The following is a 13,463-nucleotide window of genomic DNA, read 5'->3' as shown; positions in this document are numbered from 1 at the left end:
TCGACGGTGGCCGGCCCGGCGTCTGCGGCCTAGGGTTGGCTCTAGGGGGCGCGGGAGAGAGCGGGGGAGGGGGAGAGTGGGGCTAGGGTTCCAGGGCGCGGCGGCGGCGAGCTTTATAGCCGCCGGGGGTGGCGGGGATGATCTGGGCCGCCGGCGCCATCGGGTGGCCGGCGTGCTGCCAGGCACCTGCTTGGATGCGCGGGGAAGACGACAATTTTGCAAAAAGCCCCCTGGAAAAACTGTTGGGCTAGCAAAGGGGTGCGGCTGGGCCACTTGGGCCATGTTTGGGCTGCGGCCAGTGAGGGAAAAGAGAGAGAAGGGGGTGGGCTGAGCCCAGATTAGAGAGAGAGGGTTTTCTCCTTTTTTTCTTCTTTCTCTTTTTCTGATTTTTTTGTTTCTCTTTTCTAATTTCTATTTTCAAATCTGTTTGAATTTTGTTTGAAACTCAATTTTGCCAGAGAAGTAAATAGCATACATGGATTTGTTACATACAACAAAACCATGTTGTATATTTTGAAAACTTGCAAGATTTGAATGTAGGAAGAAGTAGAAATTGATTGCTTAATTGGAAAATGGAGATGCAAATTTTGCTCAAATGCAAACTACATGCATGAGATGCACATGATCACTCATTTATTTATAAACACAAGGTTGGGATGTTACACCAGCCCACTTGCTTATGGTGGACCCCACTTACTAACTGGGCCGGCCCGGTTACACGAAAGCGGGCCCCACCTGCTTATTGGGCCGGCCCACTATCTTGTTGGGCTAGCCCACTTCTATATGGTGGACCCCATATACTTACTGGGCCGGCCCTTTAACAGGAAAGTGGGACCCACCTGTGTTTTTGGGTCGGCCCACTAGCTTTTTGGGCCAGCCCACTTGATCTATGGTGGACCCCACTTACTAAATGGGCCGGCCCGATAGCAGGAAAGTGGGACCCACGTGCAAATTGGGCCGACCCACTAATGGGGTGGCCCGATAAAAGAAAAGTGGGCCCCACATGCTTAGCGGGCCGGCCCATTTAATTATTGACTAGTCAACCTTAGAGGTTAGACCCGGCCCACGTACCTAATGGACCATCCCAGCTATATAGTTGACCGGTCAAACTAAGTCAGCTGGCCCGGCCCGCATAAGTCGTGGCAGGCCTCGTGTGGGCCTACCATCTACCACGGGGTTTCAGCCAGTTAACGCCATTAACTGCCAGTTAACGGCATCTGCCACGTGTCAGTTTGCATGACGCCAGCAGTCAACGGGCTCCCAGAAACACTTCTGCAACGGTCCGATTTTTCCGTGGCGGAAGGGCGCCCGAGCGCGACGGACCGAAAAAACGTCGTAGGACTTTGCTTGACGCAGTTTCGACCACAGAACCCATATCATCGGGATAGGCCCATAGGCGACGAAAAATGGCCCTTAGTGGACGATTTTGGGACGTTGTCTATTTGAACTTTCCTTGTAGTGAGTACAAGAGTGAGACTCAACGGACCATGATGGAGTTTGACAACCAAGTTCAACGCAAGTACGACACCATGATCCTCGCAATAAGGAGCGACAATGGAACGGAGTTCAAGAACTACACCTTGGATGACTTCCTCGGCGAAGAAGGAATCCAACATCAATACTTCTCGCCATACACTCCCCAACAAAATGGGGTTGCCGAAAGGAAGAATCGAACCTTGATTGAAGCCGCTCGAACAAATATAATTTTTGGGCAGAACCTATCTCAACCGCTTGCCATGCTACTAACCGGCTCTACTTCCGCAGGGGTTTGGAGAAGACACCATATGAGATCCTTACCGGTAACAAGCCCAATGTCTCATACTTCAAGGTCTTTGGATGCAAATGATATGTGCTTGTCAAGGACACTCGCCTATCCAAGTTTGATTCAAGAGCACAAGAAGGAATCTTTCTTGGCTATGCAACGGACTCTCACACCTATAGAGTCTTCAACAAGTTCAATGGACGAGTGGTGGAATCTTGTGATGTGACATTCGATGAAGATGATAGATCTTTGGAAGAGCGAAGTGCTTCTTATGAGAAAGGAGATGCAATTCCCCCGGATACCGTAGGAAGAATGGGTGTTGGCATTCGCCGACCTCAAGAGCTACCTTCTACGAGTACCGGGGAAGGACCAAGTTCCACCCATGTGGAGCCATCTACACCACAAGGCCAAGCTTCTTCCATTGAGCAACCTAGTGCAAGCCAACCACTACCACAACCTCAAGTTCGACATCAACAACAACAACCAAGTGCAAGCCAACCACTACTACAACCTCAAGTTCAACATCAACAACAACAACAATAATGGTCAAGGCGGGGATCCAAACCATGATGAAGATCAAGTGGCCTTACAAGAATCTATTCATATGGCCAATTCTCGCCGTGAAGATACTACTACAAGACATTTGCACCTCAAGTCTCATTCCTTCCGCAATGTCATTGGAGATCTAAAGAGCAAGGTGACTACCCGGAGGCAACTAGCAAACTTTTGTGAGCACCATGCCTTTGTCTCTATGGTGGAACCACTCAAGGTCAACGATGCTCTTGAAGATCCCGATTGGTTGATAGCAATGCAAGAGGAACTCAACAACTTCAAGAGGAATGATGTGTGTACTCTCATGAAGCGCCCCGAACATTGCCGCATTGTTATCGGCACCAAATGGGTCTTCAAGAACAAGCAAGATGAACACGGCATCATCATCCGCAACAAAGCACGATTGGTGGCACAAGGCTATTCTCAAGTCAAAGGCGTGGACTTTGGCGAGACATTCGCACCCGTTGCGAGGCTCGAGTCCATCCTTTAATGATGAGTTTGCCAAGTTGATGATAAATAGGTTCGAGATGTCAATGATGGAGGAGCTCAAGTTCTTTCTTGGATTCGAGATCAAGTAAATGTGTGAGGGTACCTTCATCAATCAAGCAAAGTACGTTCAAGACATGCTCAAGCGCTTTGATATGAAGGGGGCCAACGGTATAGGAACCCCAATGCATCTTAAGTGTCAACTCACCCTCGACAAGACCGACAAGGCGGTTGACCCCAAGCTCTACTGTTCGATGATAGGTTCGCTTCTCTACCTTTGTGCTTCTCATCCGGACATCTTGTTAAGTGTGGGTATGTGCGCACAATTTCAAGCGAATCCGAAGGAAAGCCATATCATGGCGGTAAAGAGGATCTTCCGATATTTAGTTCATACCCCAAACTTCGGTCTATGGTATCCAAGGGACACGGACTTCTCGTTGGTTGGCTTCACCGATTCGGATTGGGCGGGAGACAAGGTTGATAGAAAGTACATCCGGCGCTTATCACTTCGTTGGGAGATCTTTGGTGTGTTGGTCCTCTAAAAAGGAAAATTGTGCCTCCGTCTCCACCGCGGATGCCGTGTATGTTGCCGCGGCGAGTAGTTGTGCACAAATCTTATGGATGAGGCAAACCTTGCGGGACTATGGACTCGAGTATAGCAAGGTCCCTCTATTGTGTGATAATGAGAGTGCCATCAAGATCGCCTACAATCCGGTACTCCATGGCAAGACGAAGCACATTGAGATAAGGAATCACTTCATCCGGGATCACATTGCTCGAGGAGATATTGTCCTATCCTTTATTGGCACTAAGGAGCAATTGGTAGACATCTTCACAAAGCCCTTGGATGAGAAGCGTTTCATTGAGTTGAGGCATGAGCTAAATATCATAGATCCGTCGAACTTCGCTTGACCGTCGTGCGCACATACCCATATCTAGTTAAATGTCTTGATGAAAAGCACGCATGATCATAGGGGGAGTGCGGTTTAAACTTATGGAGCTATCCCTCCCCCCACAATGCATAAAGAAATCCAAAACATACTCTGTTTGTCAAATAAGTGACTAATGAGCTTCATGTTGAGTCTTAGTAGTGAGTCCTAGATATATCTACGCGACATCATGCTATCATACTCTTACACGGTGGCTTCGTCCAGCAACCTCCTCCTTGAGGAGCTTTTGGTTCTCTTTGATTATTTTTGACTTTCTTTTGTTTTCTCTTCGTTTTCCTTTGCTTTATTTTTCTCCATGTTCTGTGTGGGAGATTCACCCAAGGTTGGCTTTTCATGTTGATTCTTGCAATCTTGGTTGAATAGTACATTACCGGTCCTTGGGGCTTCTTCTCCCTTTTTGGTGTTCCGATGCCAAAGGCGGGGAAGTTGATCTATTAGGACGGGTATTTGCATGGGGACTTATTCGTGGTAGCCTATTGGTCTTCGTTGTCTATATTTTGTCGGCTACACCAATCCTATGGAGGCATTCTCTTTGGGAGTTTGGGTTTTCTCAAGGCAAAGGTATGACAAATCCACCCAAGCTCTTTGTGTTACCATGTCTTGCCTCCATAGTGGGCATATGCTATATGAACATGTCAAGTATCCTTGTTGCATATGTGCATGGTTTGTAGAATCTAGGGGGAGCTATTCCTCTAGGTTGTGTGTATGTGTATTCAAATGCATATTTCAATTATGCAGACGTCTAGGGGGAGCCTCGTCTAGCTTTTGCAAATCTAGAACCTTATCATAATATCTTATGCTATATTGCAAATTCTTGTGTTGTCATCAAACACCAAAAAGGGGGAGATTGAAAGAGCAAGGTCTATATCCCGTGTTTTGTGTGTTTGATAACAACACTTGAATGAATTTAACCGTGTGCATAGATTGTCTTTGATAGATTTGCAGGTGCACGGTGCCCTTGCTGAACACGTCATGATCGGAAGACTGAAGCGTAGCTTATAGGTTTTTTGGTTTTGTGTGTGTGTCGCGAGGTGACATGGTTGGAGAGGAAAAGAGAAAAACAGCAGTTTCTTCCTAACCGGTACTACCGGTACCAGGAGCGGTAGTACCGCTACCCTACTGGTACCGCCCTATAGTACCGCTCTGGGTATTTGCACTGAAATGTCCCACAGAGTGTGTTACGGTACCTCTACGGTACCATGAGCGGTAGTACCGCTTGAGAACGGTAGTACCGCCTCGGTACCGCTTAGGTACCGTAACACAAGTTATGGCACTACCGCGTTGGTACCGCGAGGGTCCAGGGACTCACAGAGGTCATTGCGGTACCTCAAGGGGTACCGCAAGCGGTATTACCGATGTAGTAAAACAAAGGGTTTGGGAAACTGCTCGACACCCAATACGGGTGTGGCTATCTCATATATATATGGGTACCAAGAGGTACAATACAAGACATATACAACGCTACGTATATACAGTCTAACACCCTCCCTCAATCTTAACTGTGGCCTGAAGTACAAATCAAGTTAAGATTGCGCCTACAACCTACAAACTGTGGCTGTGGAAGAGGCTTCGTGAAGATGTCAGCAAGTTGATCCTTGGAAGAGATGAACTTGATACGAAGTAGCTTCTTTGCAACGCGTTCCCTGACAAAGTGATAATCCACTTCAATGTGTTTTGTTCAGGCATGAAATACCGGATTGGAAGAGAGGTATGTAGCGCCGATGTTATCACACCAAAGGACTGGAGACTGACGTTGAGAGACTCTCAATTCTCTCAACAAAGACTGTACCCATATGAGCTCAGCTGTAGCATTGGCAACTGCCTTGTATTCAGCTTCAGTACTACTGCGAGATACTGTAGCTTGCTTGCGAGCATTCCAGGTGATCAAGTTAGGACCAAAGAATACTGCATAGCCCCCCGTGGATCTCCTGTCGTCTGGATTACCAGCCCAATCCGCATCCGAGAAAGCTGAAAGCGCACAAGACGGGGCCGGCTGAAGAAGCAAACCATACGAGGCAGTGAGAGAGACATAGCACAAAATACGCTTCACAGCTGACCAATGGGACGTCCGAGGTGCATGAAGATACTGACACACACGGTTGACTGCATATGAGACATCTGGTCTGGTGATAGTGAGGTATTGCAGCCCTCCAACAAGACTGCGGTACTCAGTAGCGTCATCAGGCGAAAGAATGTCTCCATCAAGAGCAGTCATGCGATCAGTAGCAGACATAGGAGTGGTAGCATGTTTACACTTCAACATACCAGCATGGCGCAGCAAGTCCATAGAATACTTCTGCTGTGTAAGAGTCAGACCAGCAGAAGACCGTGAGACCTCCAGACCAAGGAAATAGTGCAGAGCACCCAAGTCCTTAACAACAAAATCACCACTGAGTGCAGACACAAGGCGATCAGCAACAGCATCAGAGGAGCTGATGAGGATGATATCATCAACATAAACCAGCAGGTACATAGTAACCTCAGGACGCTGAAGAAGAAATAGTGATGTATCAGCAGTGGACGGAACAAACCCATGAGCACGAAGAACTGAGCCAAGTCGGGCATGCCAGGCACGAGGAGCCTGCTTAAGTCCATACAGAGCCTTAACAAGGCGACAGAGGTGGTGAGGACGAGTAGGATCAACAAAGCGTGGAGGCTGACGCATATAGACCTCCTCCTTAAGAATGCCATGCAGAAACGCATTCTGGACATCAAGCTGTCGAAGGAACCAACCTCGAGTAACAGCCAAAGAAAGCAGCAGGCGAATGGTGGTAGGCTTGACAACTGGACTGAAAGTATCCTCATAATCAAGTCCATACCTCTGTTTGAAACCCTTGGCAACTAAGCGTGCCTTGTATCGTTCAATAGAACCATCAGCATGCTTCTTCACTTTGAACACCCATTTGGAATCAATAACATTGACGCCAGACATAGGAAGAACCAGACGCCAAGTGTCATTCTTCAGTAGAGCTTTAAATTCCTGCTCCGTCGCAGTGCGCCAGTGAGGAATACCCAGAGCAGCCTGAAAATGACGAGGCTCAGCAGTGGGGTCAGCAGTAGCATCAGCCACACAAGCAGCGATCCATGCAATAGTCCCATCCGTGCGCTCCTTGGGACGAAAAATCCCGGACTGACTGCGAGTACGAGGTCCACGAGTTACAGGAGCTGGCGGCACGGGAGAGGACGAGCCAGGCTCTGACGACGGCGAGGACGAGTCGAGGGCGGGAGATGCAGGAGTGGCGAGGCCAGCCCTGGCGACGAGGAGCCAGGCTCGAGCAGCGGCGGGGAGCATGGCGGTGACGGGCCAGGCGGGGACGGCCCACGCGGGGCCGAGACAGAGGCACCCGGCGATGGCGCTGGGCCTGGCGAGGCAGCTGTGGCGGGCGAGGCTGCCACGGGCGGGGAAGCTGCGGGCTGGGGGGCGGGACCCGGCATGCATGGGGCATGCACGGGAACAGCATCCGGGACGTGATCCACGTCCGCGCCCGGCGCCTGATCATCCAGAAGCTCAAGACGAGCGCCGCGTCCGATACCTGCAGCATGGTTAGGAAGCAACGCAGGAGTATATGCAGCATCTACAAATTGATCAGGCAACGGTGGAATGGAATGCACAGGTGGGATGGGTGTAGAAGTGTTGTTTAGAAGTGCGGAAAAGGGGAACACATTTTCATCGAACATTACGTCACGAGATATGTAAACGCGGTTCGTGGGAACATGTAGGCACTTGTACCCTTTGTGAAGGGAACTATACCCAAGGAAGACGCACTTTTTAGAACGAAACTCCAGCTTGCGCTTGTTATATGGACGCAGATGAGGCCAACAAGCACACCCAAAAACCTTAAGAAACGTATAGTCTGGGAGTTCATTGAGCAAGAGTTCAAGGGGGGTTTTCATGTGTAGAAGTCGTGTGGGAAGCCTATTGATCAAGAAACAGGCCGTTGAAAAAGCATCACTCCAAAACCGAAACGGAACGGAGGCATGAGCGAGTAAGGTAAGGCCGGTTTCTACAAGATGTCGATGTTTACATTCAGCGGTGCCATTCTGCTGATGTGTATGAGGACAAGACACACGGTGCACGATCCCAAGCTTATTAAAGAACGAGTTGAGGTTGTGATATTCCCCCCCCCCCCCCGAGTCGGACTGAACATTAAGAATTTTGTGCTTAAGAAGACGCTCAACATGTGTTTGAAATTGAACAAAGACATCGAACACATCAGACTTGCGTTTAATAAGATAAAGCCAGGTGAACCGACTGTAAGCATCAATAAAACTGACATAGTAATTATGGCCACTAACAGACGTTTGGGCATGACCCCATACATCAGAAAACACAAGCTCAAGAGGATGTTTAACCACACGACTCGACTCTGAAAAAGGAAGCTGATGACTCTTGCCTTGCTGACAGGCATCACAGATAGTTTCTACACTTTTATTGGACACAACTGGAAGATCATGGCGGTGCAGCACATGGCGAACTATGGGAGTAGCAGGATGACCAAGGCGTGCGTGCCAGTGTGTAGAGGACACACGCACACCACTGAACACCTGGGGAGCATGCGGTACAGGCGGTGCATCAAGCGCGTATAGGCCATGGCGAAGACGACCTCTAAGCAGAACGGCCCTCGTGTCCCGGTCCTTTATGAAAAAATGAAAACGATGAAATTCAGCAAGGACATTATTATCACGAGTAAGTTGAGGGATAGACAACAGACTACGTGTGGCGGAAGGAACACGAAGAACATTACGAAGATGCAAATTGCGAGAATTATGTGCAAGGAGGGAAGCCTGACCAACATGTGAGATGCGCATACCTGCTCCATTGGCGGTGCGAACCTGATCATGACCGCGATATGGCTCCTGGGTAGAGAGCTTACTCATCTCACTCGTCAGGTGGTTAGTAGCTCCCGTATCCATGTACCATGACGAGTCAATGGGATATGATGGAGTGTATCCATGATCCTGACTCGTCATAGCAGCTGCAGCCTGTTTGTCGTTGCCCTTGCCATTGTTGCCGATGTCGAGGAAGTCTTGCTTGAATCGTCGATGACAGCGAGAGGCGATGTGGTTGTCAAGGCCACACAACTAGCACGCCTGTTGAGCACCACAGGAGGGACAGCACGCACGCGGGCGGTTCCCGCCCGTGACCGGCGGCGCGCCAGACCGCTGCTGCGGTGGAGGCCCAGACGCCGGTTTGCCCGCCGGTGGCTGCTTCTGCGGCTTGCCACGAGCAGCGGCGTTGGCGGAGGAGAAGCTCGGGGAGGCATGGCGCACCTTGACGCGCTATTCACGGCCGAGGAGGCGCGAGTACAGCTCACGGCGCGACAATGGGTCATCACGACCACTGATGTTCTCAATGAGATTATCATAATCTTCATCGAGCCCATTCAAGACATAGGTGGTGAAGTCCTCGGAGCGAAGCGGCTGTCCAATGGAGGCGAGAGTGTTGGCGAGGCCGGCCATCTTGTTGAAGTAGTTCGTGATGCTGCTGTCATGAACCTTGGTCTCACCCAGCTCGGTGCGAATAGCATGGGCACGCGCCTGAGACTGGGAGGCGAAGCTAGTGTGAAGCGCGGTCCACGCCTCGCGCGACGTAGAGGCGAAGAGAACCAGCGACGAGACGCTCGGCGTGAGCGACGACTGGATGGCAGAAAGGATGGCCTGATCTTGGGCCACCCAAGTATGATGCGCCGGGTGGTACGGCGGCGGACATGGGAGCGAGCCATCGACGTACCCCTCCAAATACCGACTCCAAAGGAGCGGGAGCACCTGTGCATGCCACGACAAGTAATTGTCTGGCGTGAGCTTCACCAGAAGAAGGTGTGAGAAGTAGAAGGGCGCCATGGGGTCCGTAGCATGTGCGGGCGACGGTGGCACGTAGAAGCCCATCGGCGTAGCCTGACGTGGGCATTACCCTTCGGGTAACCAGTATTGCCTTATCCGGTGTTGACAAACTGGAGGCCCATGAAGACACCCGAAGGCTAGATGGGCCACTAGGTCGGTGCACCAGAATATTCCTTGATGGGCAAGACAAGGAAGCGAACAAACAAGGAAAGATTGGATCTAAACTACTGTAAATCTAGTCCTATTCGGTTAGACCTCTTGAGACCTGGCCTCCTATATAAAGGCCAGGAGAGGGGCTGCCGAAGGACACGAACAATCGTAGCGATCTTAGCCAGGAAAAGCTTAGAGCTAGGTAACCCTAGCAATAGCAATCTCGCCTAGATCTCAGCCGAACTATTCGGCACCCCATTGTAACCCATTGTTTTCATAATCAAAGAACATACAGGCAGGACGTAAGGGTTTTACCTCATCGAGGGCCCCGAACCTGGGTAAATCGCTCTCCCCGCTTGTCTGTGAACCGATGTCTCGTGTCAGCCTACAGGTTTCCGTCAACCCTAAGCCCCTATCGGAGGGCATTGGCGAGGAGTACCCTCGACAATTGGCGCCGTCTGTGGGAACCCTGTCGGCACAAGATCGGACATCGGCTGAGCCCGTCATGTCATCAGCAGCTTCATCAGCACCATCATCGTCTCATCTGGGAAGCCCGATCCGTTTCGGCTCCTACGAATTCACCCCGCATAGCGAATCGTCTCGCTCCACCTTCTCTGGTCTGCAAGGCAACATGGACATGGCGTTCGGGAGCGTCCACTACAACGTCAACTCAGAGGGAATCCTCCGGCTACTGGAATCTCCTATCTCCAGATCGACAAGCCCAAGTGCGTCATCGACACCCGACCTTTCGGCTAGCCAGGAAAACCCGTCGAGTCCGTCCGCACCATCGACTCTTCGATCGGCATCCTCCATGTCGGTTGGATCTGATGACCCCGTGCCCTCGGAGATGACCTCGTACTACTGCATAAACTGCGACACCAGGCATGGACTAGGGTCAAGCGACACGCCATTCATCTGCAACGCCTACTATTCGTCGGGAGAGGACATCATCGGTAGCGTCGTCCGAGGATACACCCGAAGAGTGGCGCCCCTCCAAGTCTACGTCGCTAATAGGGGAGATGGAGAACGCACCCCCCGTTCCAGCAGGCGGGCTAGTTTCGGAGATAGCGCCAGCAATGACAATAGCGACCACACCATTACAGAAGAAGAGTGGGCAGCAGCCAAGGCAGCCGTGCTCAACAACACACCGCTTTCGGCGAGAACCACGGTTGGTACGCTCAACGCTTACCGCTCCATATTGGAGAAAAATCGGGAGCGCCTGTCTAAGGAGCAAGCCACCCTCGAGAAACGACTATCTGCGGCAGACCGGTCCAGCAAGCGACGAAGGGCCTCGCAGGGGAGTGCCTCCCGAAGTACCCACGGAGGGGGCAAACATCGATCGAGGATGTCCAGGCTTTCGGAAGATGATGCAAGGGAGATAACATCAAACTTGACCAAGTCCTTTATGACCACGGACACCGCAGGCATGCCACGGCCAAAAACCGTCGCAGGAGCAACAGCCAATCTTGCAGCGTACCTCATTAACCAGCGTCCCGAAGGATCCATGGCTCAGGCCCATCGCGGTGCTTTGGAGAGTGATACGTCCAATTTGCATCACTATTTTATATCATAATTTGCTGTTATTCATTGATATATTTCATATTGGGACACAATACTTATGTTATTTCATCTATTTTGCATGTTTCATCATTATTGGAGGATCAAGCACCGGAGCCAGGATTCTGCTGGAAAAAGCACCGTCAGAACGCAATATTTCGGAAGATCAACTGTGGGAGGAAATTATACCAAAAATCCTATTTTTCAAGATGACGAAGGAAGCCAGAAGGAGGGGCCAGGAGGACCCAGGGTGGGCCCACACCCTAGGGCGGCGCGGCCCAGGCCCTGGCCGCGCCGCCATGTGGTCTGGGGGGCCCACGACCCCTTTCGCCTCCTTTTCTTCGCGAAATCCTTCGTCCCGAAAACCTAAGCCAGAGAGGGTACCTCGCGAAGAGTTACAGCCGCCTCTGCGGGGCGGAGAACACCAGAGAGAAAAGAGCTCTCCGGCGGGCAGGAATCCGCCGGGGAAATTCCCTCCGGGAGGGGGAAATCGACGCCATCGTCACCGTCATCGAGCTGGACATCATCGCCATCACCATCATCATCATCTCCACCATCATCACCGCCGTCATCACCGCTGGACACCGTCACCTCCGTAGCAATTTGGGTTTGATCTTGATTGTTTGATAGGGGAAACTCTCCCGGTATCGATCTCTACTTGTTGTTGATGCTATTGAGTGAAACCATTGAACCAAGTTTATGTTCAGATTGTTATTCATCATCATATCACCTCTGATCATGTTCCATATGATGTCTTGTGAGTAGTTCGTTTAGTTCTTGAGGACATGGGTGAAGTCTAAATGTTAGTAGTGAACTATGGTTGAGTAATATTCAATGGTGTGATATTTAAGTTGTGGTGTTATTCTTCTAGTGGTGTCATGTGAACGTCGACTACATGACACTTCACCATTTATGGGCCTAGGGGAATGCATCTTGTACTCGTTTGCCAATTGCGGGGTTGCCGGAGTGGCAGAAACCTAAACCCCCGCTGGTATATCGATGCAGGAGGGATCGCAGGATCTCAGAGTTTAAGGCTGTGGTTAGATTTATTCTTAATTACTTTCTTGTAGTTGCGGATGCTTGCAAGGGGTATAATCACAAGTATGTATTAGTCCTAGGAAGGGCAGTACATTAGCATAGGTTCACCCACACAACACTTATCATAACAATGAAGATTATTTAGCCGTATGTAGCGAAAGCACTAGACTAAAATCCCGTGTGTCCTCGAGAACGTTTGGTCATTATAAGTAAACAAACCGGCTTGTCCTTTGTGCTAAAAAGGATTGGGCCACTCGCTGCAATTGTTACTCTCGCACTTTACATACTCGTACTTTATTCAACTGTTACATCAAAACCCCCTGAATACTTGTCTGTGAGCATTTACAAGTGAATCCTTCATCGAAACCGCTTGTCAACACCTTCTGCTCCTCGTTGGGATCGACATTCTTACTTATCGAAGATACTACGATACACCCCCTATACTTGTGGGTCATCAAGACTATTTTCTGGCGCCGTTGCCGGGGAGTGAAGCGCTATTGGTAAGTGGAATTGGTAAGGAAAACCTTTACTGTTGTGCTGATTTTATTTCTGCCTGCTGCTATAAGTCATTATGGAGAGATCTTCTCTTCAATTTCTATTTGGGAAATCTACTACTACTGCAACGGTAGTGGATGAGGCGCCAGGTGAGGAAGTGATACCATATAAAATACCTATGAAAATTATTGAACGTGTTATGGATAACCGCTATGAAGGGGATGGAACTGTCCACCCCGGTGATCATTTACTGTTTTTGCATGAATTATGCGGGTTATTCAAATGTGCAGGTATTGCTATGGATGAAGTGAGGAAGAAATTATTCTCTTTATCGCTGTCCGGTAAGGCGGCGCATTGGTATAAATTACTGGATAATGGGGATTCTCTTGAATGGAATGATATTGTGCCCCGGTTTTATTCTAAGTTCTATCCTCCAAGTGAAATTCATAAGGATCAGAATCGCATATATAATTTTTGGCCTCATGATGGAGAGAGTATTGCCCAAGCTTGGGGGAGATTGAAGTCTTTAATGCTCAAATGCCCCATTCATGAGCTTCCTGGTAATGTTATTATTGATAATTTCTATGCAAGACTTTCTTTTCAAGACAAGACCTTGCTGGATACTTCTTGTT

The sequence above is a fragment of the Lolium perenne genome, chromosome 3, assembly GCF_019359855.2.
Source record: "Lolium perenne isolate Kyuss_39 chromosome 3, Kyuss_2.0, whole genome shotgun sequence".
Taxonomy (NCBI): domain Eukaryota; kingdom Viridiplantae; phylum Streptophyta; class Magnoliopsida; order Poales; family Poaceae; genus Lolium; species Lolium perenne.
Note: the sequence above shows the minus strand (reverse complement) of the source record.